Source organism: Macaca nemestrina, chromosome 4, assembly GCF_043159975.1.
Source record: "Macaca nemestrina isolate mMacNem1 chromosome 4, mMacNem.hap1, whole genome shotgun sequence".
NCBI lineage: Eukaryota > Metazoa > Chordata > Mammalia > Primates > Cercopithecidae > Macaca > Macaca nemestrina.
The window spans coordinates 129255026-129279865 of record NC_092128.1 but is presented as its reverse complement, the minus strand read 5'-3'; the positions used below and the strand labels follow the sequence as shown (position 1 = coordinate 129279865).

Sequence of the window (24840 nt, the reverse complement as noted above, 5' to 3'; positions counted from 1 at the left end):
TCAGATTTATTCCTATTTCAATTATTTCATGCAATTCCTACAAAACAAAATCACCTAAGACACATTTAAGCAAACATGAGTCAAATCTGGTGAAATCTTCCTGATGACAGCAAACAAGTTACTAAGAAAATGTCAGAAATTAGGAACATAAGAAAATGTCTCTAGTTATTATTTTTTTAATGCAAGGGAACCCCAATATGTCACATGTAATTACCTTTTGTGTTAACTGCATGTAGATAAAGGTACAGGTCACAATCTCTCTCTTAAGAAACCCATGGGGTCAGATGCCTTTCAAAGTTCAACATTTTTCAGTTATTAAAATGACAACACTGCTTAGAAAGGAGCATATACTATGTTTATAAAACACCTCCTGGGCTATCTGGGGCAACAAGTATAATCAAACACATTACTTTTTTTTTCAGTAAAATATATAAATATTCACAATATGTAGGATTAAAACTTAGTTCATGTTAGGGTTTGCAGTTTTCAGAGCTTTTTCCATTCTGAAACTGTGAAAAACAGGACTGTAGACCTATCTAGCAATTAGCAGCAAACTTAAAAATTAACTGGGTTTAAATGCTGGCATACTCAGTTAATTTATCCTTCTTCTCACCTATAAAGGGGAGATGGGCAATAAAATTCTTGTAGGGCTGTGGTGTGCACTAGATGACACAATAAATGAAAGATGCTTGGTGCTGTGGCTGATGTACTGTGCTGCTGGCTGTGCCCCAAACAAATATTTCCAGCATAATGAATTTAAGAAGAAACTGTATTAAGGCTAAAAGGGTTTCTTTACCTATTTATGTATTTACATGTATCATATTTACATAATATATATCATGATCATATACATGATTTGCAAACTCATTACCACAGGGATGTTGGTAAACACACTCTAGATGTGGTTTCATAAAAGACAAAGCATCTAGAATGGGCATGCCTAATTCTCTAATGGCTTAGAGCATTAGTGGGAACTTGGCCCAGAGTTCTTCACGGGTTCTTTAAAATGTTAACATTCCATCCTTCAAAGAGTAGTTCTCACCATATGCCCGGGGCTCTAAGACGCTGCTGGTGCTACACAGGCTCCGGGGCTGCGGTTGCCACACTAAGGCCTCTGCCGCCTGTTCCGGACACTTGGGACACGCAAGTCCCCATCCCCGCTCACTGCAGCTTCAATCTCCCAGGCTTTCTTTGAGGGTGTTCCCTCAAAGAAAGAGGCCCAAAGCTCTCCCCTGCAAAAAAAAAAAAAAAAAAAAAAAAGCCAGAAAGGAATGGAGGAGGCTCCCCAGAAATCCACAGCATCTGCAGGACATCCTCACAGCCCTCCAGGAACAGGCAGACAGGCCAGTGTTGCTGGAGTCGGCCCCTGGCTCCCGGGGTTCCCCCAGGCCAGCCCCTGAGCTGGGAGACTGCTGAGGCCCCTATCACCTGAGCCCCACTCCGGCCCCCCGCTAGACTGCATCTACACAATCCAAGGTGAGCGTGAAGGCTGGCTGGGGGCTCAGGACCCAAACAGCCCCTCAGGTGAGCCACAGAGGATGGTCCACGGGCAGTGCCAGGCCTCAGGCGGCCCAGGGCAGAGTAAGCAGCTTTGTGGCAGTGTGGTGTGTCAGCGAGGAGAGCGTTCCGTGTCCCGTTGGCTGGGGCTGGGACCAGGGCACGCAGGAAAAGGCTGTGCAGCCAGGAGGGCCTCCTTCCGGATTTGCTCCTGGGCACACAGCCCTGTGTCTAGGGGCCTCCCAGGGTGATGTCTAAAGTCCCTGGCAGCTGTGGTCCTGAAGAGAGGCCCACCCCACAGTACGACCTGAAGACACGTGAGCAGGAGCCACCAGTAGGTGGGCGCCAACCCTGAGAGTGCACATGGGGAGTGTGGGCGCGTCTGCACCCCCAACACGGAAGTCTCAGCCCTTTCTTTTCTCTCAGTGGGCGCCCGGCAGCAGCGACTGCCTGCGAGATGGGCGGAAGGGAAGGCTGTGGCCGACCCCACTCATGGAAAGAACACAGGCACAGGCCGGGACGATACATCAAGCTCGCGCCCACGGCCCTCATATGTCCACGAAGACCATGAAGCACCAGCCCGACCAGCGGCATGGTGACATGGATACTGTAGATAAGCAGCTCGTTCACCAGGAGGAAGTCCACACGCCAGCGGCCCAGCAGCAGCAGCAGCAGCAGCACCCACAGCTTGCGCTGGAAGCGCAGCAGGACGCAAACGCCCAGGCACTGCAGGCAGAAGAGGGAGGCCAGCGGGCCCCAGAGCGCCATGGTGAACAGGCTGCAGCTGAAGTAGAGCAGGAAGTGGATGAAGCCGTACAGCCAGCGCGTCTTGATGCACACGTGGAAGTTGTTGTACTGACGCCGGCCAGGTGGGAAACGCGCAGCGGCACGCAGACCGCATGCAGGCAGTGGGTGTGCGGGCCGCGGAAGGAGCGCACCCGCCGCGGGATGGGCATGACCGGCACTGGGTCCCAGAGGCATCAAGGCGACGGTCTCAGCGTAGGGGTCATGGGTGCCTAGCCCTCGGAGCCCGCAGCTGAGCCTCGGGTGGTAAGTGTCGCGGAGGCGCCAATGTCCTGAACCTCCGGGCCGGCCGGCGATGATGGGGGCCAGGCCTGCGGGCGCCCCTGTCCCTCGCGGCTCCGTGCGCAGGGCAGCCGCATGCTGTCGGGGTGCGCCGCTGGGGGTGCTGGCGGGGCAGCTGCGGCGGTGGTTCACGTGGCCCCGGCTAGGGTGGCCCCGCGGGGTAAGGGGCGCCCTGGCGCAGGGGCTGGAGGCGTTTAGCCCAGCGTGGGAGCCATAGCGCCCTCACTCAACGGCCACTATAGGGTGGCCTCACGCCCCCTCCACCCACACCTACCAATCCGCGCTTCCCTTCCCCCTGCTCCGGGCCTGCGCTGGGAGTCCCGGACTCGACGCTTCTCGAGGGCCTATAATTTTTAATTATAACAAATTTATGTTGAGAAAACTTCATACTGAAATCACTGATTTATTTTGGGATTACCCATAGTTTTTTCCTACTATTCTCAGACTATCTATCAGACTACTGTTCTATGGATTCTTATGTTGTTTATCCTTTTCTCCATCTTTTCTTTCTTGCCACCTACCGAAGGAAATGTCTCCAAGGTCTTTTTGATTAATAGAAACTAAATGTATAACTCGACATCTAGAAGGGTTTCAATATAGTAGATATGTCTGCTGGGATATTTTGTCATTGCCCTGCCCAATGTCGCAACACTAGGAGTTACCCTGATACTGCATTATAAATAAGGCCCAACCCTGTTAGCAAAAATATCACATTCCCTGATTTTCTGTCCTTTTACTGTGTGTAATTTATCGAGGCATGTCTTTAGTTCAAAAAAGGTTATTTCCCTCTTTTTCATTCATACACAAGTCTGGTCAATTGCTATTATCCTAACACTAGTTTTTGTGCATACATTCACCCCAAACTCTCATCTTTAGTGTTCTTATGCCACCGGTATAGAATGGCTTATAATTTTATTTTTCACAATTCACACTTGTTCATTATAACTTTAATAATTCATTATAAGTATTCTATTATGCTGTCCTACCTAATACATTAGTGTTCAAGCACTTATGTATTGAAGTCTGTATTATTTTATTATAAACACAGTGCTTCTAGAAATTTCTCCATTTTGTTACACTAGGGTATTAATTTTTAAAAAATATGTATAAGAAAGTTATCGATAAATTTTACCGAAGATACTATTTAAAAAGGAATACAATGTCTGCTAAGAGATGGAATATTGTACTGATTACCTCAGCTTCAGAATGCTTCAGTTTTTGAACTTTTTCTTTGACCTTCATCTCAAACTCCTGCTCCATCTCCATCTTCTTCATTTTAGCGACATGCTCCCTTCTTTCTTCTTCCATCTGTGCCAGAGGGCTCTTGTCATGAATATTAAGGGTAATCATTAAATGTCTGTGAATACTATGAAAGAGCTAATGAAAACAAATGAGATGCTATATATATATGTATGCCATTGTTAATATATTTATAACCTAGAACTTCTTTCCATGATATTTCACATATAAAACTTACCAAAAAAATGTAAAAAACAAAGATGTTCTCTAAACTTACTGCATATCAAATCTAAGGATGATGACATACCAAATAAACTGTAGAAGGAAAATGGGGAAAAAAATTCCCAAAATACATTCACAGAACAAAATATCAGAAGAAAATCATTTGATTTTGTTCTTTAAACATTTTAACATGAAAAACAGAAAATGAGTAATGAAGTTAACATATGTAGAATACTTTTAGTTTTACCAAAATGTCAAGTGTTACAATCTCTTCTAAGCTACTAACACCACAAAAACGAGCAATATTAGTATTAATTTTGGTAACTGAACTGATACGCTGGAAACAACTACTAGTCAATACCTAGAGCGCTATTTAGGTATACAGAATATTTCTAGGCCTCTTATGATAACTTCAATGCTCTTGAAAATTCATTCAACTTGGCCAGGTGCGGTGGCTCACACCTGTAATCCCAGCACTTTGGGAGGCGGAGGCGGTTGGATCACAAGGTCAGGAGATCAAGACCATCCTGGCTAAGATGGTGAAACACTGTCTCAACTAAAAAAAAAAAAAAAAAAAAAATACAAAAAATTAGCCTGCCGTGGTGACGGGCGCCTGTAGTCCCATCTACTCGGGAGGCTGTGGCAGGAGAATGGCATGAACCTAGAAGGCGGAGCTTGCAGTGAGCTGAGATAGCGCCACTGCCCTCCAGCCTGGGCGACGGAGAGAGACTCCGTTTCAAAAATAATAATAATAATAATTCATTCCACTTAAATATTTCACTGTCTTAAGTTTTAAAGATGTTCAATGATTTAAAACACACACACATACTTTAGAGATAATCAGGAGCAAATATTTTGTTAATAATTATTTTTTAAATGCCAAAATATAGACATAAGCATAGTTAAATTAAAAAAAAGTCCTCTCTGTTGACATTAAAGTCCATGGACTCAAATCTCTTTGGACAATTGTGTTCAAACCTTTTCACACTGAGATATATTTACAGGTGGGATTTATGTTAAGGCTGAATACTTACAGAGACACAAGAGAATGCCAAAGTACCTAGTGCTTTCATCCCAGGAGCAGAAAGAGAAGTGGGCTCTTTGCTTTGAGAATCTCGGAAAATTATTCAATACCCTGGGACAAATTAAATGCGGTAGATCCTTCTTTGAATTTGTTAATAAAGCACACTTGTTTTGTCTCCATAAAAACAGGCTTTGACCATTGAGGTTTATATTTTAAATGGGTAAATTTTATTGTAATACACTAATTTTAAGAAAAGAATTAACTCATGGCTTAAAAACAAAAACCAGACCTTGGATTTCACCCATAACTTTAAGGCTGGTCATTTCAACCCTGATTTGACATACTCTTATTATGGTGTCTTTTCTCTTTATTTGGCTAAATATTTCTGACCATCATAGCAATCTTCTTTTCTATCAATGAAATAGGCAAGAGAGGTAGATAGAAAATGTTAAAAACAAAACAAAAAAGACGGAATATTGGCTACTAGTTTTTCTTAATGAAGATGATCTGTTTTTGCAATTGTGTAAATTAGAATAAAATGTTGTTTAACTCAAGGGTATTTCTTCACTGAAAGAAAACTTACTTCTACATGCAAACCTGCCATATATTTTTTCAATTAATCAATGAATCAAAAGTTCTGAAAATGAAACTAACCAGGCATATTAAAACAAGAACCTGCATTTTAAAAGTAGAGTCAGCTGAGACCGGGCTACGTGGCTCACGCCTGTAATCCCAGCACTTTGAGAGGCCGACGCGGTGGATCATGAGGTCAGGAGATCGAGATCATCCTGGCCAACACGGTGAAACCCTGTCTCTACTAAAAATACAAAAAATTAGCTGGGCACGGTGGCGGACGCCTGTAGTCCCAGCTGTACTCCGGGGGCTGGGGCAGGAGAATGGCCTGAACCTGGGAGGTGGAGCTTGCAGTGAGCAGAGATCGCACCACTGCACACCAGCCTGGGCGACACAGCGAGAATCTGTCTCAAATAAATAAATAATAAAAACAAGTAGAGTCAGCTGAAATACATTTTTAAGGGTAAATATCATTTTTTGTTTTGTTAAAAGTTGATGAGATCCTTAATATATGTCGCACATTAATGGCAGGTGTTTTTAATACAGTTGCCTCTGATCTCTGGAGCACACACACTGTCAGTGACTGCCCTCAAACAGCATACCAAATGTGTGTTTGTGTTTGCCAGCATTCTTCCAGTGAAATTTGTTACATTTTCAAAGAATCTATAATTACCACTGTCCCGTAACACCCCAAAAATCTTTTTTAGGCTCTAGAAAAGAAATAATCTAAAAACAATTTTTAATTGCTAACCTTAAGAACTGAATATGTATATTTAAGCAACTTGATATTATTTAACAATATAATTGATTGTAAATACATTAAATTAGAAATCTGAGATAATTAAGTATCTATTCCTACTTATATAACTTATCTATAAAATGTTTATTTTACTTTATCCTTGGGACGGAGCAGGTATTTTGGCACCTAAATTATTATTTAAATAACTCCAGGGGGAAAACAAGAGACTGCAGAGAAAACATGCAATGATGTTTCAAAATCTTCTTTTAGGCCAGGCACAGTGGCTCAATGCCTGTAATCTCAGCACTTTGGGAGGCCAAGGCAGGCAGACTTGTGAGTCAGGAGTTCAAAACCAGCCTGGACAACATGGTGAAGTCCCATCTCTACTAAAAGTACAAAAATTAGCCAGAGGTGGTGGCGCACACCTGTAATCCCAGCTACTTGGGAGGCTGAGGCAGGAGAATTGCTTGAACCCAGGAGGCAAAGGTTGCAGTGAGCCAAGATCATGCCACTGCACTGCAGCCTGGGTGACAGAGCAGGGCTCTACCTGGAAGGGAAAAAAATAAAAAATAAAAACTTTTAAATTCAAAATTTAAGTATTAAAAATCCCTGTATAGTAAAACTGCTATGTCTTTGCAAAAACAATCCCCTGCCTTACATGCCTTCAACTGTATCAAATCTAAAGGAACAAAAATTAGCGATTTAGCACATTTAAAGTGAAGCATGCTAAAAGCTTTCACAATTAAATTATTAAGGTACGTGCTCTAATTAAAAAATTTACAGTAAAATTCACTAAAGCTAATTTATTTCCCAAATTATGTTCGTAATCATTACACTAAATAACTATGAAAATAAATATGCTGTGCAATTATCTTCTGAAAGTCTGTTCAAAGTGCTAAACCTGCTAAATGTGTGTACTTTCTAAAAGAAATCTGCAATATTTAACAGTTAAGATACTGTAAGTTTTTTAGGCTTGTAAAAATAATCCCACCAAATATACTCAAATACTGTGAAAAAATGTTCATGCATAATTAAAATGAATTTTTTCAAGTCTCTCACCAGTAAAAATCTTTCAAATTTTTAATTTTTAAATTAACCCCTCACTTCTAGTCATCTTTATTAATTTTCAGAAAATTGAAACAAAAAATTGTGCTTACAATATAGAAAATGTAGGGAGATCACTTTTTGTCTTCACATTTACTGTTTTTTTCCAAGTAAAAACTTTTATTAAATGGCTGGAAAAACCATTTAAGTTATATCATTGCCTGCCTGCTTTTTAATAGGAAACTTTTACCCACACACATACAGTAGTAAAGCTTATAAATCTATCAGCGAAATTAAAAATCCAGACAAAGAAATGAAAAAAGCCTAGTAAAACAAGCAAAAAAAAAATAGTTACAACATAACCCGAATATGAAACTGAATCCCCAAAGATTTAGCTCCTTCTAGGGTTGTCTTCATAAGGTTAAAATTCCTGTAAGCACACCCCTTCATGTGACCAATATGAGAATTACAGCCACCACATAAGGATGACCTAGTCAAGTTCTACTTTGCTGCACTACACATGACCCACATTTGGAATGTAATAAAAGACAATCATGTTTCATTTAGATTATGTGTGGTGGTCTTTCCTAAAAACCACATGAAGCTAATAGATTTACATACTTTTGCTCCAGTGATTAGTAGGTCACTATGTGCAAAATTTTCCAAAGGAATTTCACTTAAATAATTTCAAAGATCAATAAAAATTTTGAGTAATAATTATTGCCAACATCTTGTTTGGCCAAGTACAAGTATTAAAACCAAACATATCATTATAATTTTATGAAAGGATACTTGAATAAAGAGTAAAAGATATAACTGAATAAGTTCATTTTTTTTGAAACAACTTGAAATTTTCAGAAAATTGTCTTCATTTCTATTTAGATCAATGAAAACTCTTGGCATGTATCAAGAATTCTGAGGATCTGCCTTTGAAACCTGTATTTTTAGTCATTTACTTATAAAGTTTTCCCAAGATGACTGATGGAGAAGGTTATAGAGAACAGAAAAATAAATTAACATAAGGGAAAAAGAGACTAGGGTGTGCCCCAACTTGGAGCAAGATATCTGTTGTCACAATTGGTACCAATGATAAACCTCAGTCTGAAAAAGAGTCACCAATCAAATATGATTTAAAAGTAAAGGGTACAAGGAAGATCAAGGAAAAAGAAGGCAGATAAAACTTCAAGGAAGTTTAGCAAAAACAAAACAAAAACAACAACAAAAAAACAAGATGACCCTCCTCTTATTGGGGATCACTTCCTTTAAGAGATCAGCAATCTGGATATGATCAACTCTTCTCCCTTTCCTTTACAAACCTTTGCTGAATTTTCTTTGATTTGAGACGTTACCCTTCCTGTGGCTTTCAACCACCCACTACCCTCCATACAGGGATGCAAGATACATTCTCTAAGGATGTAAAAAGTACTTAGATGGCTCCATACTTTCTTTGTCAGAAACAGGTAATTACTGGATAGCTGCTAAGAACAGCATCCACTTCTCCAAATCTACCCTTGAGACAAATTATAGCTGACTGGACAAGTTCAGCTATTCTTCAGATTTAAGCCACACAATCTAATTCTTGTTTTAAGTCCCTCTAAAATAGAATTTTTCTAGGGCTATTGACATAACAGAAAGGCACATTTTCAGACATCTACACATATGTTTTTAATTTTTATCTCATGTTTCAATAGACTCTATAGTTTGCCCAAAACTACCTCAGAAAATTTAAATATAAGATAAATTGATCTATAGTCATGCATTGCTTAACAATGGGGATACATTCTGAGAAATTAATTTGTCATTGCGTGAACAACACAGAGTGTATTTACACAACCCTAGATAGTATAACCTACTACACACTTAGGCTCTATGGTATAGACATTATAATATTATGGGATCTTGTCATATATGCAGTCAGTCATTGACCGAAACATTGTTATGTGGCACGTGAATGTATTTTACTATTCACTGTCTAACATCTTTAAAGAGTTTAGCTTATATTCTAAAACTAAAGTGTGATTAGCATTTTGTGAAGCATACATCGCCAAAGATCAATTTAACTATAAATTTTCAATAGGTTCACCTTCCATTCCAAAGTTATTACAACTCTCAACCCCTCCCCACTACCACTGTCAAAGAATACATTGCTATGGAGAGTCAGTCGCATGAAAGCAATACAAAAGAACATTAAAAGAAGCCTAAACTCACACCTGTTTACTTCACCTAAACATTAGTCTTTCTTTTCAGTTATTCATGGATATGTATTGAGCTATGAGGAAAAGGACCTTACATCAGCTAAAGCACCATAAGTTGTAAATGATTTTTAAAGAAAAAATTAACAAAAATATTTTTTGAAATTGCTAACATTTTCAAGACAATGTAAGATACAACCAACAGATAAAATTTCTAAGTGATTTCTTTCAGATTCAGTATGTGTTATTCAATGAAGTAGTAATAATCTAATTTATCAAATCATATCAGATATCTATTCCAATTACAGCCATTCCCCAGTTGGCTTGATCTTCTAAAATGTTTATTTTCCTACTTATTAACATAAAATAAAATATGCTAGCTCCTGGGGCAATTTGCTTTTTAGTAATGCAAACATTTCTTTTTTTATTTGCATAGGCAAAGTATGGTCATGATTCCTCTTTTTAAGAGATATATTTCCAGTAGAATTCAACTATTTATGTTTTCACCTGGGATATAGTTTACCTCACGTAGCCACACAGTAGAATTTTGTATATGCAGAAAAAAACGTAATGATACTGTAAAGTTTACTATTTTTCCTGAATTATCTTACCTGCATCCAACAGCACTACTTTAAAAAGCCTTATATTTGATACATGGGAACAAATAAACAATTCCTTGTGTCTACAACATAACAAATGTTTAAAAAATATATTGTTAAGTACATATATTTAACAAAAAATACGTACTGGTAGTATTTTCTTTTAACATACAAAATTATCAGTAGCTTTGTGTATGTGTTTCTTTTAATGAGTTAAAAAAGTTTGTCGTTAATGACAATGAGTTTAAAGTGAATTAGGATTTTATGAATATTCACTATGATGGATCCTTACATTTTTGTGCCAAAGTTGCTCAATAAACATTTTGCTCAAAAGAGATAAAAAGCCTTCCTTTTGTTCATGTATTGAGGCTTCCTCAAACAGAATCTTGTACTTTAAATATTTGAGAAGGGATATTTTTCTATTCCATTATAAGGCATGTTAATCACTATGGAAAACACTATGGCTACTTTGAGAACTTGTCTTTCGTACTTATATAGTTGATCCTTTAGGATTATTGTCTGATGGTAGATAACACCTAGCTACATAGGCACATTTAAAATGGTTTTGTAATACAGCTATGCACTGCATAATGACATTTCAGTCAACAACGGACTGCATATATGATGGTGGCCCATAGGAACTGAAAAATTCCTACTGCCCAGTAGCATCTTGATTATCTTGACCCTGAGTAGGCCTAGGCTAATGTGTAAGTTTATGTTTTTGTTTTTACAACAACAAAAAAAGTTTTAAGTGAAAAAAGAAAGAACTTTTAAAACGGAAAAAAGCTTATAAAGCTTTATTTTTGTACATCTGTTCAATGTGTTTGTGTTTTAAGCTAAGTGTTACTAAAAAAGAATCAAAAAGTTTCTTAAAGTTTAAGTTATTATAAAAGGTACAGCAAAATACGATTGTTAAAGACAAATTTAAAAAATAAATTTAGCGTAGCCTAAGTGTACAGTGTTCATAAAGTCCACAGTAGTGTGCAGTACTGTCCTAGGCCTTCACATCCACTCACCGCTCACTCACTGACTCATCCAGAGCAACTTCCAGTCCCGCAAGCTCCATTCACACCAAGTGCCCTATACGGATATACCATTTTTAATCTTTTACACTGTTTTTTACTGCACCTTTTCTATGTTTAGATACACAAATTCTTAATATTATGTTACCACTGTCTATAACATTCAGTACAGTGACATGCTATATAGGTTTACAGCCTACAAGCAATAGCTAGACCACATAACCTAGGTGTGTAGAAGGCTCTACCATCTAGGTTTGTGTAGGTACACTCTATGATGTCTGCAGAATGACAAAATAGTTCAAAGACACATTTCTCAGAATGTATCCCCATTGTTAAGTGACATATAATTATGATCTTCAATAATGACAACGTTTTTAAAAGTAGGGCACAGACATGGTTATCAGCTTCTTCACACATCTCTTTTTTTGACCCCAACATGAAACCACCACAGCTTGAGATATAAGCTCAACAGGACAAAGCTACACACTTCGTAGTCACTTACACCACTCTAACAACCAAAAGAATAAACCGAAACTCCAGCTAATTTACTCCCTGGAATAGGAATAGAGAAGGTAACCAAGAATAAATTCATCTAAATATTCCTTTTGTTAAGGTCTGTCCTTTGTTTCCACATGATCTGTAAGTGAAAACTCTACCAAAATGGATCATTCAAAAAAGCTTCTACTATTAACAAAGCCTAACACAATATAAATTTATGCTGTTGTTCATAGAGAACATTATCCAAATTTTCTACTGAGTAGCCAGGAGAAATTTAATGAAAATGAAACAATATGATGATTGACTACAAAAGTAATACCTTTTTTGGAGAAAAAAGTATATACTTACTTAGTCAGCTGCCCTTTATTCTTGTTGTTATCAACACCATGGTAAGTCACAGCTGCCAGTTTTCTGCTTCTGTAGTTCTCACAGTGGACATTATTAGTAACATCTTTCAAGTCCTAGATGTGTTCCGTCATAAATAAACAGCAAGAGTTTGCTTCTATTAATAGCTAGGGGGAAAAAAGCTAAACAAGCTTTAATATAAATTCAAAATTTTACCGAAACAAAAATTTCAGATTTAAAATGAACAAAAGACTCTTGTTAAGGAAGGTGGTGGCATTCATCTGTTTTCATTTACAGTCAAAGTAGACCAATAAAAAAATAAGCTAATTTAGATTCCATAGAGATTTTCAGACCCATAAATCCCCCAAAGCAGTTACTGAACGATGACCTTTTATGAAAGAGTATTTATCTTTATATTATCTATTTATATACTAGACAAGAGACTGTAGATTAGCTACCACTGAAGCTCTTAAAATCTAAAAGAAACTGCCTTTTAGCAATATTACTAAGGTAATATATGAGTTTTTGTTAATACATAATAATACATTTCAGATCACATATCAAGCTGTTTTCAAACTAAGGAATTTTAGAGTAAATTTCTGTTTCTTCAAACTGTCTAGGTGAATGTGCTATTTTGGTTAAACAAATTTTTGCTTACAGCATTTCTATCATATATAAAATCAATACACATGAGATAAATCTACAATACTTATGGGATGCCATCATTATTTAATAATCCAAGACACTGATTCTTTTAACGTTTTAACATACAAAATTATCAGTAGCTTTGCATATGTGTTTCTTTAAATGAGTTAAAAAGTTCATCATTAATGACAATGGATGTGTCTATGGATGTCCTTAGCTGTTCTATGGATGTCCTTTACCAATGTAGTGTTCTTGGATACACACGGTGTGGCAATACTCTATATTGTCAGTCCTCCCTCTTGTCATCATCTATTCTATCTCAAACTTCCTATATCTGCCATCACTAATCTTCACCACTTTACTAAAACTCCCTTCTGGGAGACAAACATAAGGGTGTATTGTTGACTGGGCGTGATGGCTCATGCCGCCTGTAATCCAAGCAATTTGGGAAGCCAAGGCGGGCCAATTGCCTGAGCTCAGGAGTTCAAGACCAGCCTGGCCAACATGGTGGAACCTCATCTCTACTAACAATACAAAAATCACCTGGGTGTGGTCGTCGGTACCTGTAATCCCAGCTATTTGGGAAGCTGAGGCAGGAGAGTCGCTTGAACCCAGGAGGTGGAGGTTGCAATGAGCCAAGATTGCGCATTGCACTCCATTCTGGGTACGAGTGAGATTTCATCTAAAAAAAAAAAGTGTATTGTTGTACCGTTTTTATCATTCCTTACATCCAGAAAACCTTTACTGTTACTTCACAATCCAGTTTCTTGAATCTCCCCCTTTGTGAATAAAATGTGATATTCAATTACTCTGATTCATATCATACTGACATTTCCATGCAATTGTCTGATAGTTCACTCCCCTTAGTCCTAAGTCTGGGTTAATCTCATAAAAAATCTCATATCCCAGACTCTGTCCCTCGATAAATTCATGTTCTCTTATAGCCATAACTGTTACTTCTAAAGCTCTACCACACCACTTCAGGCAAGTTGGGCAGCTTCCTACTCCTGGCATATCTGGTGATTGACACTGAACAGTTCACGCTAATTTGTCAATCTCTCGTCCAAGAGTTCAACTGCTTTAGAAACCTTTTTCTGGGCCTTGACATGAAAAGCATTCTAACCATGACTATTTTCTCCTTGGTTGTCATTCATTTTTGGCACAAGTATATGTCACAGGTGACATTATACCTCTTCAACTATAAGCTCCCCTTTACAAGGAACATGCCATTACCTTTTGTGTCCCAATGCAGATAGCAGATAATAGGAATTTTAACAAAATTGGTAACTCAAGATTGAAGCTCAGATATGATAAACACTTTTTGAAATAAATTATTGTTACCAGTTTCTCTAAGTGGAAAGTAATTAAGAACAAACACTAATACCAATACAAAAAAATGTTTATGTTTTTTTTTTTTTTTTTTTTTTTTGGATACAGGGTCTTGCTGTCACCCAGGCTGGATGGAGTGCAGTGGTATGATCTCAGCTCACTATAACCTCGGCCTCTCAGGCTCAAACCATCCTCCCACCTCAGCCTCCTGAGTAGCTGGGACTACAGGCATCCACCACTATGTCCGACTATTTTTTGTATTTTTTTTTTTTTTTTTTGAGACGGAGTCTTGCTCTGTCACCCAGGCTGGAGTGCAGTGGCCTGATCTCGGCTCCCTACAAGCTCCGCCTCCTGGGTTCACGCCATTGTCCTGCCTCAGCCTCCCGAGTGGCTGGGATTACAGGCGCCCATCACCACGCTCAGCTAATTTTTTTGTATTTTTAGTAGAGACGGGCTTTCACCGTGTTAGCCAGGATGGTTTCAATCTCCTGACCTCGTGATCCGCCTGCCTCGGCCTCCCAAAGTGCTAGGATTACAGGCGTGAGCCACCACGCCCGGCCTATTTTTTGTATTTTTAGTAGAGATGCAGTTTCGCCATGTTGCTCAGGCCAGTCTTGAACTCCTGAGCTCAAGCAATTCTCCCACCTTGGACTCCCAAAGTGCTGGGATTACAGGTGTGAGCCACTGCGCCCGGCCTAATTTTAATTATTATATATTACATATCATCACTGCATCACTGAAAAATCATTAAAGGTTCTAAGAAGAATACATGAAATGTTTGCATGAATGTATAAAATAAAAGGTGAATTTACTAATTGTTAAACTATTTTTGTTAGTGTCATCTAACATTTTAGCTAACGAATGATTTTCCCTTTCACTAAAATCACTTTCACTTCTATATGACTCTGATTTTTTCAGGTTATAAAAGTCTTTATTTCCATTTAATTAAATATGCTTTATCCTTTTATTATTAAACCCACTCCTCCATTCTCAAAATAATTTAGTAATTAGCAATACAGTTTTCCCAGTTTCAGGAATTTGTCTCTTCCATTTCCCATTGCTGATACCATAACTCTTTCTGTTCTCCTTTTGTTTTCTTTCCCTATTTGATTTCTGAAACACTCATCTCCACACCCTAAAAATATCTGTATAGTTTTCCTCCTTTCCATTGTCTTCCTTGGTTTGCCTGGAGTAAGTCAGTTCTCTTAATTAGCAAACACTTCTTTGAACTTGCCTCTTTCTTAGAAGCAATCACTGTTCCTTTGACCTGCAAAATTTCAACTACTTGGGATTTACAGACATCTGCAATACTGGTATGGTATTTCCTTCCTTCAAATATTTATTAAATATTCACTAGATGCCTTTGTCATAAAGACATGAGCTAAATTAAATATACATCTTTTTAATAATATGTAACTTTAGAGTTTTCAGGCATAAAAGTCTTCCTGCTCTGCTGTATTAAATCTTCTTGCAGGCATGGTCAGTTTGCTCTGTAATGCTTATACTAGGGAGGCCCCTCACTAGCTGCCAGGCTGTGAACCTTCGAATATTTAGCCTCTGGCCTGGGTCGGTGTGGTGGCTCACACCTGTAATCCCAGCACTGTGGGAGGCCAAGGCAGGCAGCTCACTTGAGGTCACAAGTTTGAGACCAGCCTGGCCAACATGGTGGAACCCTGTCTCTACTAAAAATACAAAAATTAGCCGGGTGTGGTGGTGCATGCCTGTAATCCCAGCTACTCAGGAGGCTGAGGCATGAGAATTAATTGAACCCAGGAGGTGGAGGTTGCAGTTAGCCAAGATCACACCACTGTACTCCAGCTTGGGCAACACAACAAGAATCCATCTCAACAAAGCAGCCTCTGGCTCAGTAACTAGCTTTCCCCTCTATGATCTTTTAGGTATGTAGGCAATTTTTGATTGCATACTTTTAAAATACACAAGAAAAAGTTATAGAATACCACTGTGTCAAGCACTGGGCAAGTACCATAGAATATTTAAAAACAATAGGAATGCAATGGTAATTAGTATTTATTAAACATTCTCTACTTATATACTGTCATAGCCGATTATATTATTAATAGGTATTCTTTTGAAGTCACACCTTAAGAATGGAAGAGGAAGGAAATAGTTCATAATAGAGCCTGAAGTGTTGTATTCTCAAAACCCAGAGGATGACCTTCTCGTGCATTTGCTCTCCCCCACTAAGTGAGGCCTGGCAACCCCAACTGTTCAATCAACCCTATCATGTAGTGCCTACCAAAAACACCTGCTCCTTTGAAAATAAAGATGAATTACATGCCAATTTCTTTGATTTCAAAATTCACTCTCATCTCTATTGTATTTCTTGAGATAGCAGTTTGACTCTCTTAAATTTTCCCCCTCACTTCTTACTTGGGAGAATGACCTTCTTGTTATTCCATGATTTCCAATTATTATCCATATTTATGTTAGTATCTTTCTTTACACAGCTAAAGAAATTCTTATGTTTTGGGAAAGTGGGTAGAGGTATGAAAATGAATAGGTATCAACTTAAGACAGACATCTATAACTGGATGTTAAAGAGAGTATGTGGTAAAGGCATAGAGAAGCAAGAGAGGTAAGTGGGAAATGGGGAGTGAGGTAGGGAAAGGAAGAAATGTATCTCAACATGAAAACACTGAGGATCATTTTGATGCCCTTTCTGTTCCTTACCTACTAACATCTCTAGTCCCATTACACTTTTTCTTCATGACTTCCTCTCTGCTGCTGCTTTTCTAATTCATTAGTAAGAGATCCTCTTTACCAGCCCTGGTCCTCTAATTAGGATGGCCTCAATGTCCTGCTCCCATAGGCTCTCCTTTTCTTTTTTCAGCAAGTGTGCAAGACACAATTTAGGGATTTTTTTCCTCACCTCGTAGGAAGACTGGTTTTGCTATGTTTGCTATGTTCTAGTACATAAAATGTGCCCTACTCACCAGCTACCAGGCTGTGTACCTTTTAACATTCAAATTCTAGCTTTTGACTCAAAAACTAGCCTTCCCTTACATAGTTTTCACAAGTTTTTCACATTAAGAAAGAAGAGCCTCTTCTATTTAACTTTCCATAGTTATTTCAGTATGAAACCTCAACACAAAGTATAATGATAAAATAAAGAGACTAATTTTCCTATGTATCCCTAGACACACAAATTATTTTGTAACTTTTGCTCATGACTTCAAAACCTTGGAGAAAGGATCATCTACAGGTAGTGCTTACTTCATTGCTAGACTGAAGATATAAACTTAAATTAGCTACATTTACAGAAGGCATAAAAGTAAATCTGTCCAACTCTTATTTAGTGAAAGAAAATCTTATGCTATTTCCATCATTGCTTGCATTTACCTTATCAACATATTTCTTAGAATTGTAAAACCACAATGTTCACCATTTTCAACTGTAAGAAAAAAACAGACCGCAAATATTGTATTTCCACTATGCCTAGTCTTTTCAAAAAATATTTCACAGAAACTTGGGAGGTAAAAACAAGGAGGGGAAATGCAAAACAGCTTAGATGAATTTTTTCAAGATTTAACACTAACAGTACTCAATGTAAGGGCATGACAGAGAAGTGTACTGTATTATTGCCTTATTGTAGTTTAATCCTCAGAAAAAGATATGTAAACCTAATAAATGAGCTCTCTGGAAACAACTGTGAAATTTTGAAAAGGGAAATCGTGTATTTTCTCATTATTGGTAAAAAATATATTTATTCTATAATACATTTTAAAAAGTCAGTGGTGTAAGTGAAGGGAGAATCACTTTAGAAAAAATCTTAAGGTAACCAAAATGAAAAACAGAGCCAAGAACTTTAAGGTTCTTTACTTTTATTTTTAAAGAATCTATCACAAATAGGAATATTACTTGGGAATAGAGGGGTAAACTACAAAAGAGAGATGCAAATCAATTTCTCCGGTGCCTATTTTTAAGGGGTATATAAGTTCTAAAGCCTCAGCTCAGCAACTGAAAGTTGCCTGGGCATGACAGAGAGAGCTGGGAACAAGGTACAGGGGTCATTGTTGGGAAAATTGCCAATAAGGACAGTAACTTGAAACAGTACCCTAAAAATTAAAGAACTGTTCAAAATAAACCAGGGGTAGTGGTGTGTGCCTATAGTGACATGATATGGGAGGAGCATGACGTGAGAGGATCACTTTGAGCTCAGGAGTTTAAGGCCAGTTGGGCAACATAGCAAGACTTTGTCTCTTAGAAAAAAACAACAAAGCTCAAAAATAATAGCAACAAACATAAAACAATCATGTCTACATTTTGGTTTCAGCTTACTATAATACAGAAGATTAAATATCAGATTAAACCAATACAATAAACCTATTGCCAAGAGGAAGGACTTCTGAGGTTTGGTGTTATAACTAAGATTTTATTGGTATTTAAAACTCCTTACTTAACCCTTAATAATTTAAGAGAGCAGGTTAAAAAACAAAAAAACTCCTTACAAAACTAGTAAAGAGGATCTCTTACTAATGAAATTTTTTTACTCTAAATATGTGATGTCAAAAAGGGCAACTTTTGCACTGAGGAAAGGAGACTGTAAATGTTTTAACTTGGCTTATACATTTCTAAAATAATTCTTGAGGGTCCATGACCCATCTGACATTCTGATAAAAGTGACTAGCGTCCTCTACAAAATGTCTGATTCCAGGAGGTTCACTAGATTCCCTGGGAGCAAACTTTACCTGGGGCCCCAGGTAAAGAACCCCTGAATTTTAGGTATGTTTTCAAATACGAAAACAAATAGACGTAATGATGAGGCAGGGATGCCAGCCAGGGTGGGGCAAGTTGAGTATCTCTTATTTGAAATGCTTGGGACAAGAAGTGTTTTGAATGTTTTTGGAATTCTGGAATATCTGTGTTATACTTACTGGTTGAGCATCCTTAATCCAAAAATCCAAAATTCAAAATGCTCCAGTGAGCATTTCCTTTGAGTGGCATGTCAGTGCTCAAAACGTTTTAGATTTTGCAGCAATTCACATTTTGAATTTTCTCTTTAAGAACGTTCAACCTAGGCCGGGCGAAGTGGCTCACGCCTGTAATCCCAGCACTTTGGGAGGCTGAGGCAGGCAGATCACAAGGTCAGAGGGTTCGAGACCAGCCTGGCCAATATGGTGAAAGCCTGTCTCTACTAAAAATACAAAAATTAGCCAGGCATGGTGGTGTGCACCTGTAGTCCCAGCTACTCGGGAGGCTGAGGCAGAATTGCTTGAACTCGGGAGGCGGAGGTTGCAGTGAACTGAGATCGTGCCACTGCACTCTAGCCTGGGCAACAGAGCAAGACTCCATCTTAAAAAAAAAAAAAAAAGAATGTTCAACCTATACTATAACTTTAGGACTTAACACATACTTGCCTGACTTAGTAGGATACAGGTTTGAAAAATATGAATGTACTTAAGAGGAAAATGAGACTACAAGAACCTGAAATCAGTATTATCCTTGAAATCTAGACTATATCAATACCGTATGTATATTATACTACTTACTATAAATACAAATTTTTAATTACTGTTTTGAGATCTTATAGAAAGTCATTCACTGAAGAAAACCTTACCTTCAGCAACACTCCAAGGATACTGCCTTCCTCTGACCCTTTTGCCATTAACTTCAATGATAGTATTACTACCCACCACAGCAAGAGGTCCTATAAAACAAAGTATTCTTATTCAAATACATCTCTGTAGTCCTCACAAATTCAAGAATAAAAAAAGTTACATTACTCAACAGATTGCCCCCCCAAAAATTACTTTTGATAGTTTCTACATTAGTTTTTATAGGCCATTTAACAAATATTTAGTAAATTGACATCACATGGTATTACCACCAAGGTAAACAATAAATAAAATTAAATTTTCTCTTTAAAGTTAAGAATATTCAAGCATATACTGGTCAAATTATTTCCAAAAATCACTACAGAAAGTTGTCCCATACTTAGGGGAAAAAAGGTAAAAAATATATTGGCATTTGGGGAAAAAAAGGGAGGCTAATGACTAGCCTGCCTACTTGATCATAAACCAACTTTAACAGTACCTAAAGCAGGGAATAGTATATTTGCTAAGCTCTAACTTTGGCCATTTTATACAACTGCAGAAATTCTTCACTGGTGAGGTATAAGCATTTCATTATTCCAAGGTATTTGCCTACATAAGGCCATTATTCAGTATACCATTTTTAGGGCCAAAGTACTTAGAAAACCATGATAAATTAAAATACAGAAAATTATGTTGATGTGAATTTTTGGTTGGTTTTTATTATTTTTAATTGAAACATAATTGTACATATTTGTGGGGTACAGTATGGTATTCTGATACCTGTATACAAATATGTAATGATCAAAATAGGGTAATTAGTACATTTATCAACTCACACTTACTTTTCTGTATTGGGAACATTCATAATCCTCTCTTCTAGCTATCTGAAAATAAGACTAAATTACTGCTAACTACAGCCAACCTACAGTGCTACAGAACGGTAGAACTTATTCCTCCTATCTAGCTGTAATTTTGGTTGGCTTTTAAAAAGACAAAAGAAATACATTTTTGTCTGGCAGTTAAAACATAACAGAAAGAATTCTCTCCTTTCTCATCACTTGTTTTTTAAGAGGGAAAAAAATTACATAATATGAAAGCCAGTTAATTAAAAACAATTAGAAATAAGGATTGTGTTATTCACCTCAGTAGTTTATACAATTCCTTATTATATATACTAGCCAATCTTCAAAGTTAACTATAAAATTGGATTCAACATTAAATATCCCTAGGCATTTTGTAAGCCAACTATTTAAAACACTGATAATTTTTATCTTTCCTGTGGACATTGCAGTATGTTTCTAAGGCCTCGGATTACTTTAGTGTATGTACAGGGATGAACCTACCTTTATCTTTTTAACAAGTTTATTTTCTTCTTCATCATCTGTTTCTGAAAATTCATATATTTTAATTTTATGTTCTTGGATTTCTTTCATTATCTAAAATTGAAGAAGTAGTCAGCAAAAGAGCACCGTAGATAATTAGTACATTCATCTTATGTTTATTACATGCTTCTTAGATTCTTATATGGCTCCTTGTTTCCAGATCCTTTACTGTTTTTTAATGATGCAAAGTTGTAATCCAAAATCAAAGTACTATCATTGGTTAGTTATCATACCAAAAGAGTTCCAAAAAAGATGTAAAACTCCAGAAAGGGATTTCTCTGATTTCCACAATTATGACTTTAGGTCATTTCTTTACAATGACTGAGATTCTTCCTTATATATAAATCCCCAAGTATCTTACTTAGTTGGATAAATAGCGCTAAACTCACCTAAAATTTTTAGTAGAATCTGGCAAAAGTAAAGTAAAACTAAGTACAGCACTGCTCCCTGCACATTCACCAGAAAAATCCTTGCATGTACATGTGCATACACACAAACTGAGGAGCAACAGGCATAAGATTAGGGAAGGACACAGGGAGAAAACACACCCTAGAAATCAAGAATTAATAAGGAGAATGCAGAAAACTAAAGAAGACAACTTATTAATAACATCAGGAATGACCTAGTTCAAATTAATTTATCCTGTCCAAAATTACTCCAAATTCTAAACAGAATATAGACATCCAAATAATTTTCAACTACCTATCCTTCTTTGAGGCCATAACCAACCAATGGCTAATATACCTAAAACTAGCTTCCCTGCCTATACTTATATTTTGGTGCCATTTTCATGGCAAAGCTTCCCAGCAGCTATAAAAGGACCCTGAACAAATTGTGTTACATGGTTACTATATGAGATAGAAGTAAACAGAAGTAAAATTCTCACTGAAAAAAAATAGGACCACAAATCTTCTACAATTAGGGTATGTACCTACATATATATATTTTTTTAAAAAAAGAATAAACGAGGCAACAAATACATGATGAAGAGAAAAATGAATAACGGTAGCTAGCTCTAAAAGCAGTGGTTTTAGTCAGAGGTTGTATATTAAAATGACTTGAGTATAACCACCAGAATGTGACCAATTTAAAAGAAGAGGTCACTTCATATTCATCTTTTTTACCTTTAAGTTATCAGTAAAAATCCAAATTGAAATACATAATAAAAGAAGAGAAATGTATTATATGATAGTATTTGAAACTTAGAAATAGCACATTACAAAATAAAAATGGGAATGGGTCAATGTAAAACAGAAAAATACTAGATACAGTAAAAACAATGTACTAAAACATTCTGAAAATTTGTATGAATTTAGCATAACTTCAAAGCAAATTTTAACAGGCTTTTTATAACGGGTTTCATGAATGAATTCTAAAATTCATATTGAAAAAGGTGAAAAACAAAATATTTTGTTACAACAGGACTATATGGATAATAGACATAATTACCATCTATTATTAAATATTATACAAAGTGCTGTGGTTTAAACAATATACTACTGGCCAAAAATAAAGACTACTGGAATAGAGAAAGGTTCCAGAATTGACCCTACATTTCATAAAATGTAATATATAATAAACCAAACACAATTACATTAGAAATATGTGTGACTGTATAACTCAGTATTATTCAGACAACTAGACACGAGTCTAGAAAAACAGTTCAGTGGTCTTCTAGCTAGCTCAGACACACAGCATGAGACTCTTAATCTTAGGGTCATGGGTTTGAACAATAACTTAAACTATAAATATCCCATAAAGTACACTGAAAACAAAATGAGCATATAAGCAGCAAAAGAGAAAATAGAAAAAATATTGTGAAAATGAGAAAGAACTAAATACCTAGAATAAAAAGAACCCATATCAATAAATACGGGCAATACCAAGTACTACTGGTCAAAAAGACACAGGATTTGAACAGGTGTTTACAAAAAGGGGGGACAAAAACTTTGTTTTTAAAATGTTCAGCCTTTCTGGAAAAGATAAAGAAATGATTAGGTACCACTTCATTCCAAAAAAGTTTTCAAAATAAAAATAACAAACAATGCTGGCAAAGCCACAGTGAAACAGATGTACGCTTTATAAAAAGAATTTGTTTTATTGGGAAAGCACCATGACAAAATGGGGAGTGGGGAAGATAAAGACCCATAAAAACAAGCATAGCCTTTGAAAGAATAATTCTCTTCCTGGGAATTCCTTCTAAGAAAATAATTCTAAAGAGTATGGAGAGAAATCGTCTATGTGGGGGTGTTAAGAACACTTAAGGCTGGGTGCAGTGGCTGACGCCTGTAATCCCAGCACTTCGTAATCCCAGCCGAGGCGGGTGGTACACGAGGTCAGGCAGGTGGTTCACAAGGTCAGGAGATCGAAACCATTCTGGCTAACATGGTGAAACCCCGTCTCTACTAAAAATACAAAAAATTAGCCAGGCGTGCTGGCAGGCGCCTGTAACCCCAGCTACTCAGCAGGCTGAGGCAGGAGAATGGTGTAAACCCGGGAGGCAGAGCTTGCAGTGAGCCGAGATCATGCCACTGCACTCCAACCTGGGCAACAGAGTGAGATTCCGTCTCAAAAAAAAAAAGAACACTTAAAACAGCCATATTTAAAAACTGACAAAGGATGAGGATACTATGATAGTGGGTAAGAGCTTTGAGGGGGAAACTAGGGCAGAAGATTCAAGAGTTATTTTTAATACAGTATAAATGACAACACAGTAAAGCCGTAAGAGGAATGGATTGCAACACATTATACTAAAAATAGTAAAAACTGCAAATTGTGAGAATGGTATAAGAAATCTGAGTTAACACATCCTGCTCACCTGTTTTTCAAACTGTGGCATTCCTCTGGTGTGTGTCTGCTTTGGCAATAAGTGGGATGATACTCACTTTTTCATGCAAATGCTTTATAAACTCAAGATCCAATGGTTTAAGTCTGAAAAGCACAATATTTGATATGACTGAATTGATCAGTTTGGGAGAACAAGATTCTTCACATCCCCAATTAGATTTCAATTATCTTCAGTTAGTCAACTGACTCTCAAATCTTCATACACAGCGCATATCTCACTGTTAAGTTCCAGATTTGTGTTTACCCAGTGGATATGCTACCCAGGTGTTCCATGGGCTCCTTAAAATCAAAAGCTCATATGAACCTCATTTTCCCTCTTCTAAGCTTTCTATCTCAGTGAATGGCACTACAGTCTACCCAATTATGCAAGTGTGAAACCTAGGATTCCTCCCCTCCTCTAATCCTCTTCCCATATATATAGTATGTGTATAGATGTATGTATGTATGTATGTATATCTCCATTTCCATTACTTTAGGCCACCAAGACCTTTGGAATGAATAACTATAATACAAACCATCCATACTGAAGTCAGAGTGGTCTTTCTAAATCCAAATCTTATTGAGTTATGCCCTGACCAAAAATCTTATTAAAGACCAGATGCCTTAACTAGTATGGCCTATAAGGCTTGTGAAGACATAGATTCTCCAGCTGACCTCGTCTCTTAGCATTCCTGGCCTTTCCTTTGCCTCCTACTTCCAATGTGCCAGCTTTTGGAACTTCTTAAAATTCCTTGAAAGCACTGTACTTTGACATCTGGCCACAGGCTACCACCTTGGCTGGAACATCCTCCATTATCATCCTCCTTCTCCTTGGCCTGGCTAATTTCCTATTCATCCTTCAGGACACTGGCTTATGGTCCAATTTCCACTGGGAATCCTTCTCTAACCTAAGACTAGGCATATTTCTTTTTTCTTTTTTTTTTTTTGAGACGGAGTCTGGCTCTGTCACCCAGGCTGGAGTGCAGTGGCCGGATCTCAGCTCACTGCAAGCTCTGCCTTCCG

General features: G+C 37.4%; 1 protein-coding gene across 1 annotated transcript in view; it reads right to left on the bottom strand.

Annotated features, from left to right (window-relative positions):
• LOC139362893 (septin-7-like) overlaps positions 1 to 24840 on the bottom strand; it is a 50147-nt gene that overhangs the window by 5889 nt on the left and 19418 nt on the right. The window contains exons 5-12 of the transcript XR_011622461.1: positions 23810 to 23922; positions 20953 to 21045; positions 19633 to 19722; positions 12084 to 12247; positions 6806 to 6927; positions 3778 to 3906; positions 1043 to 1232; positions 215 to 288 (exon numbers count right to left, since the gene is read on the bottom strand). The gene's annotated coding sequence lies outside the window, so the exon portion shown is untranslated. The remainder of the gene's footprint in view (positions 1 to 214; positions 289 to 1042; positions 1233 to 3777; positions 3907 to 6805; positions 6928 to 12083; positions 12248 to 19632; positions 19723 to 20952; positions 21046 to 23809; positions 23923 to 24840) is intronic.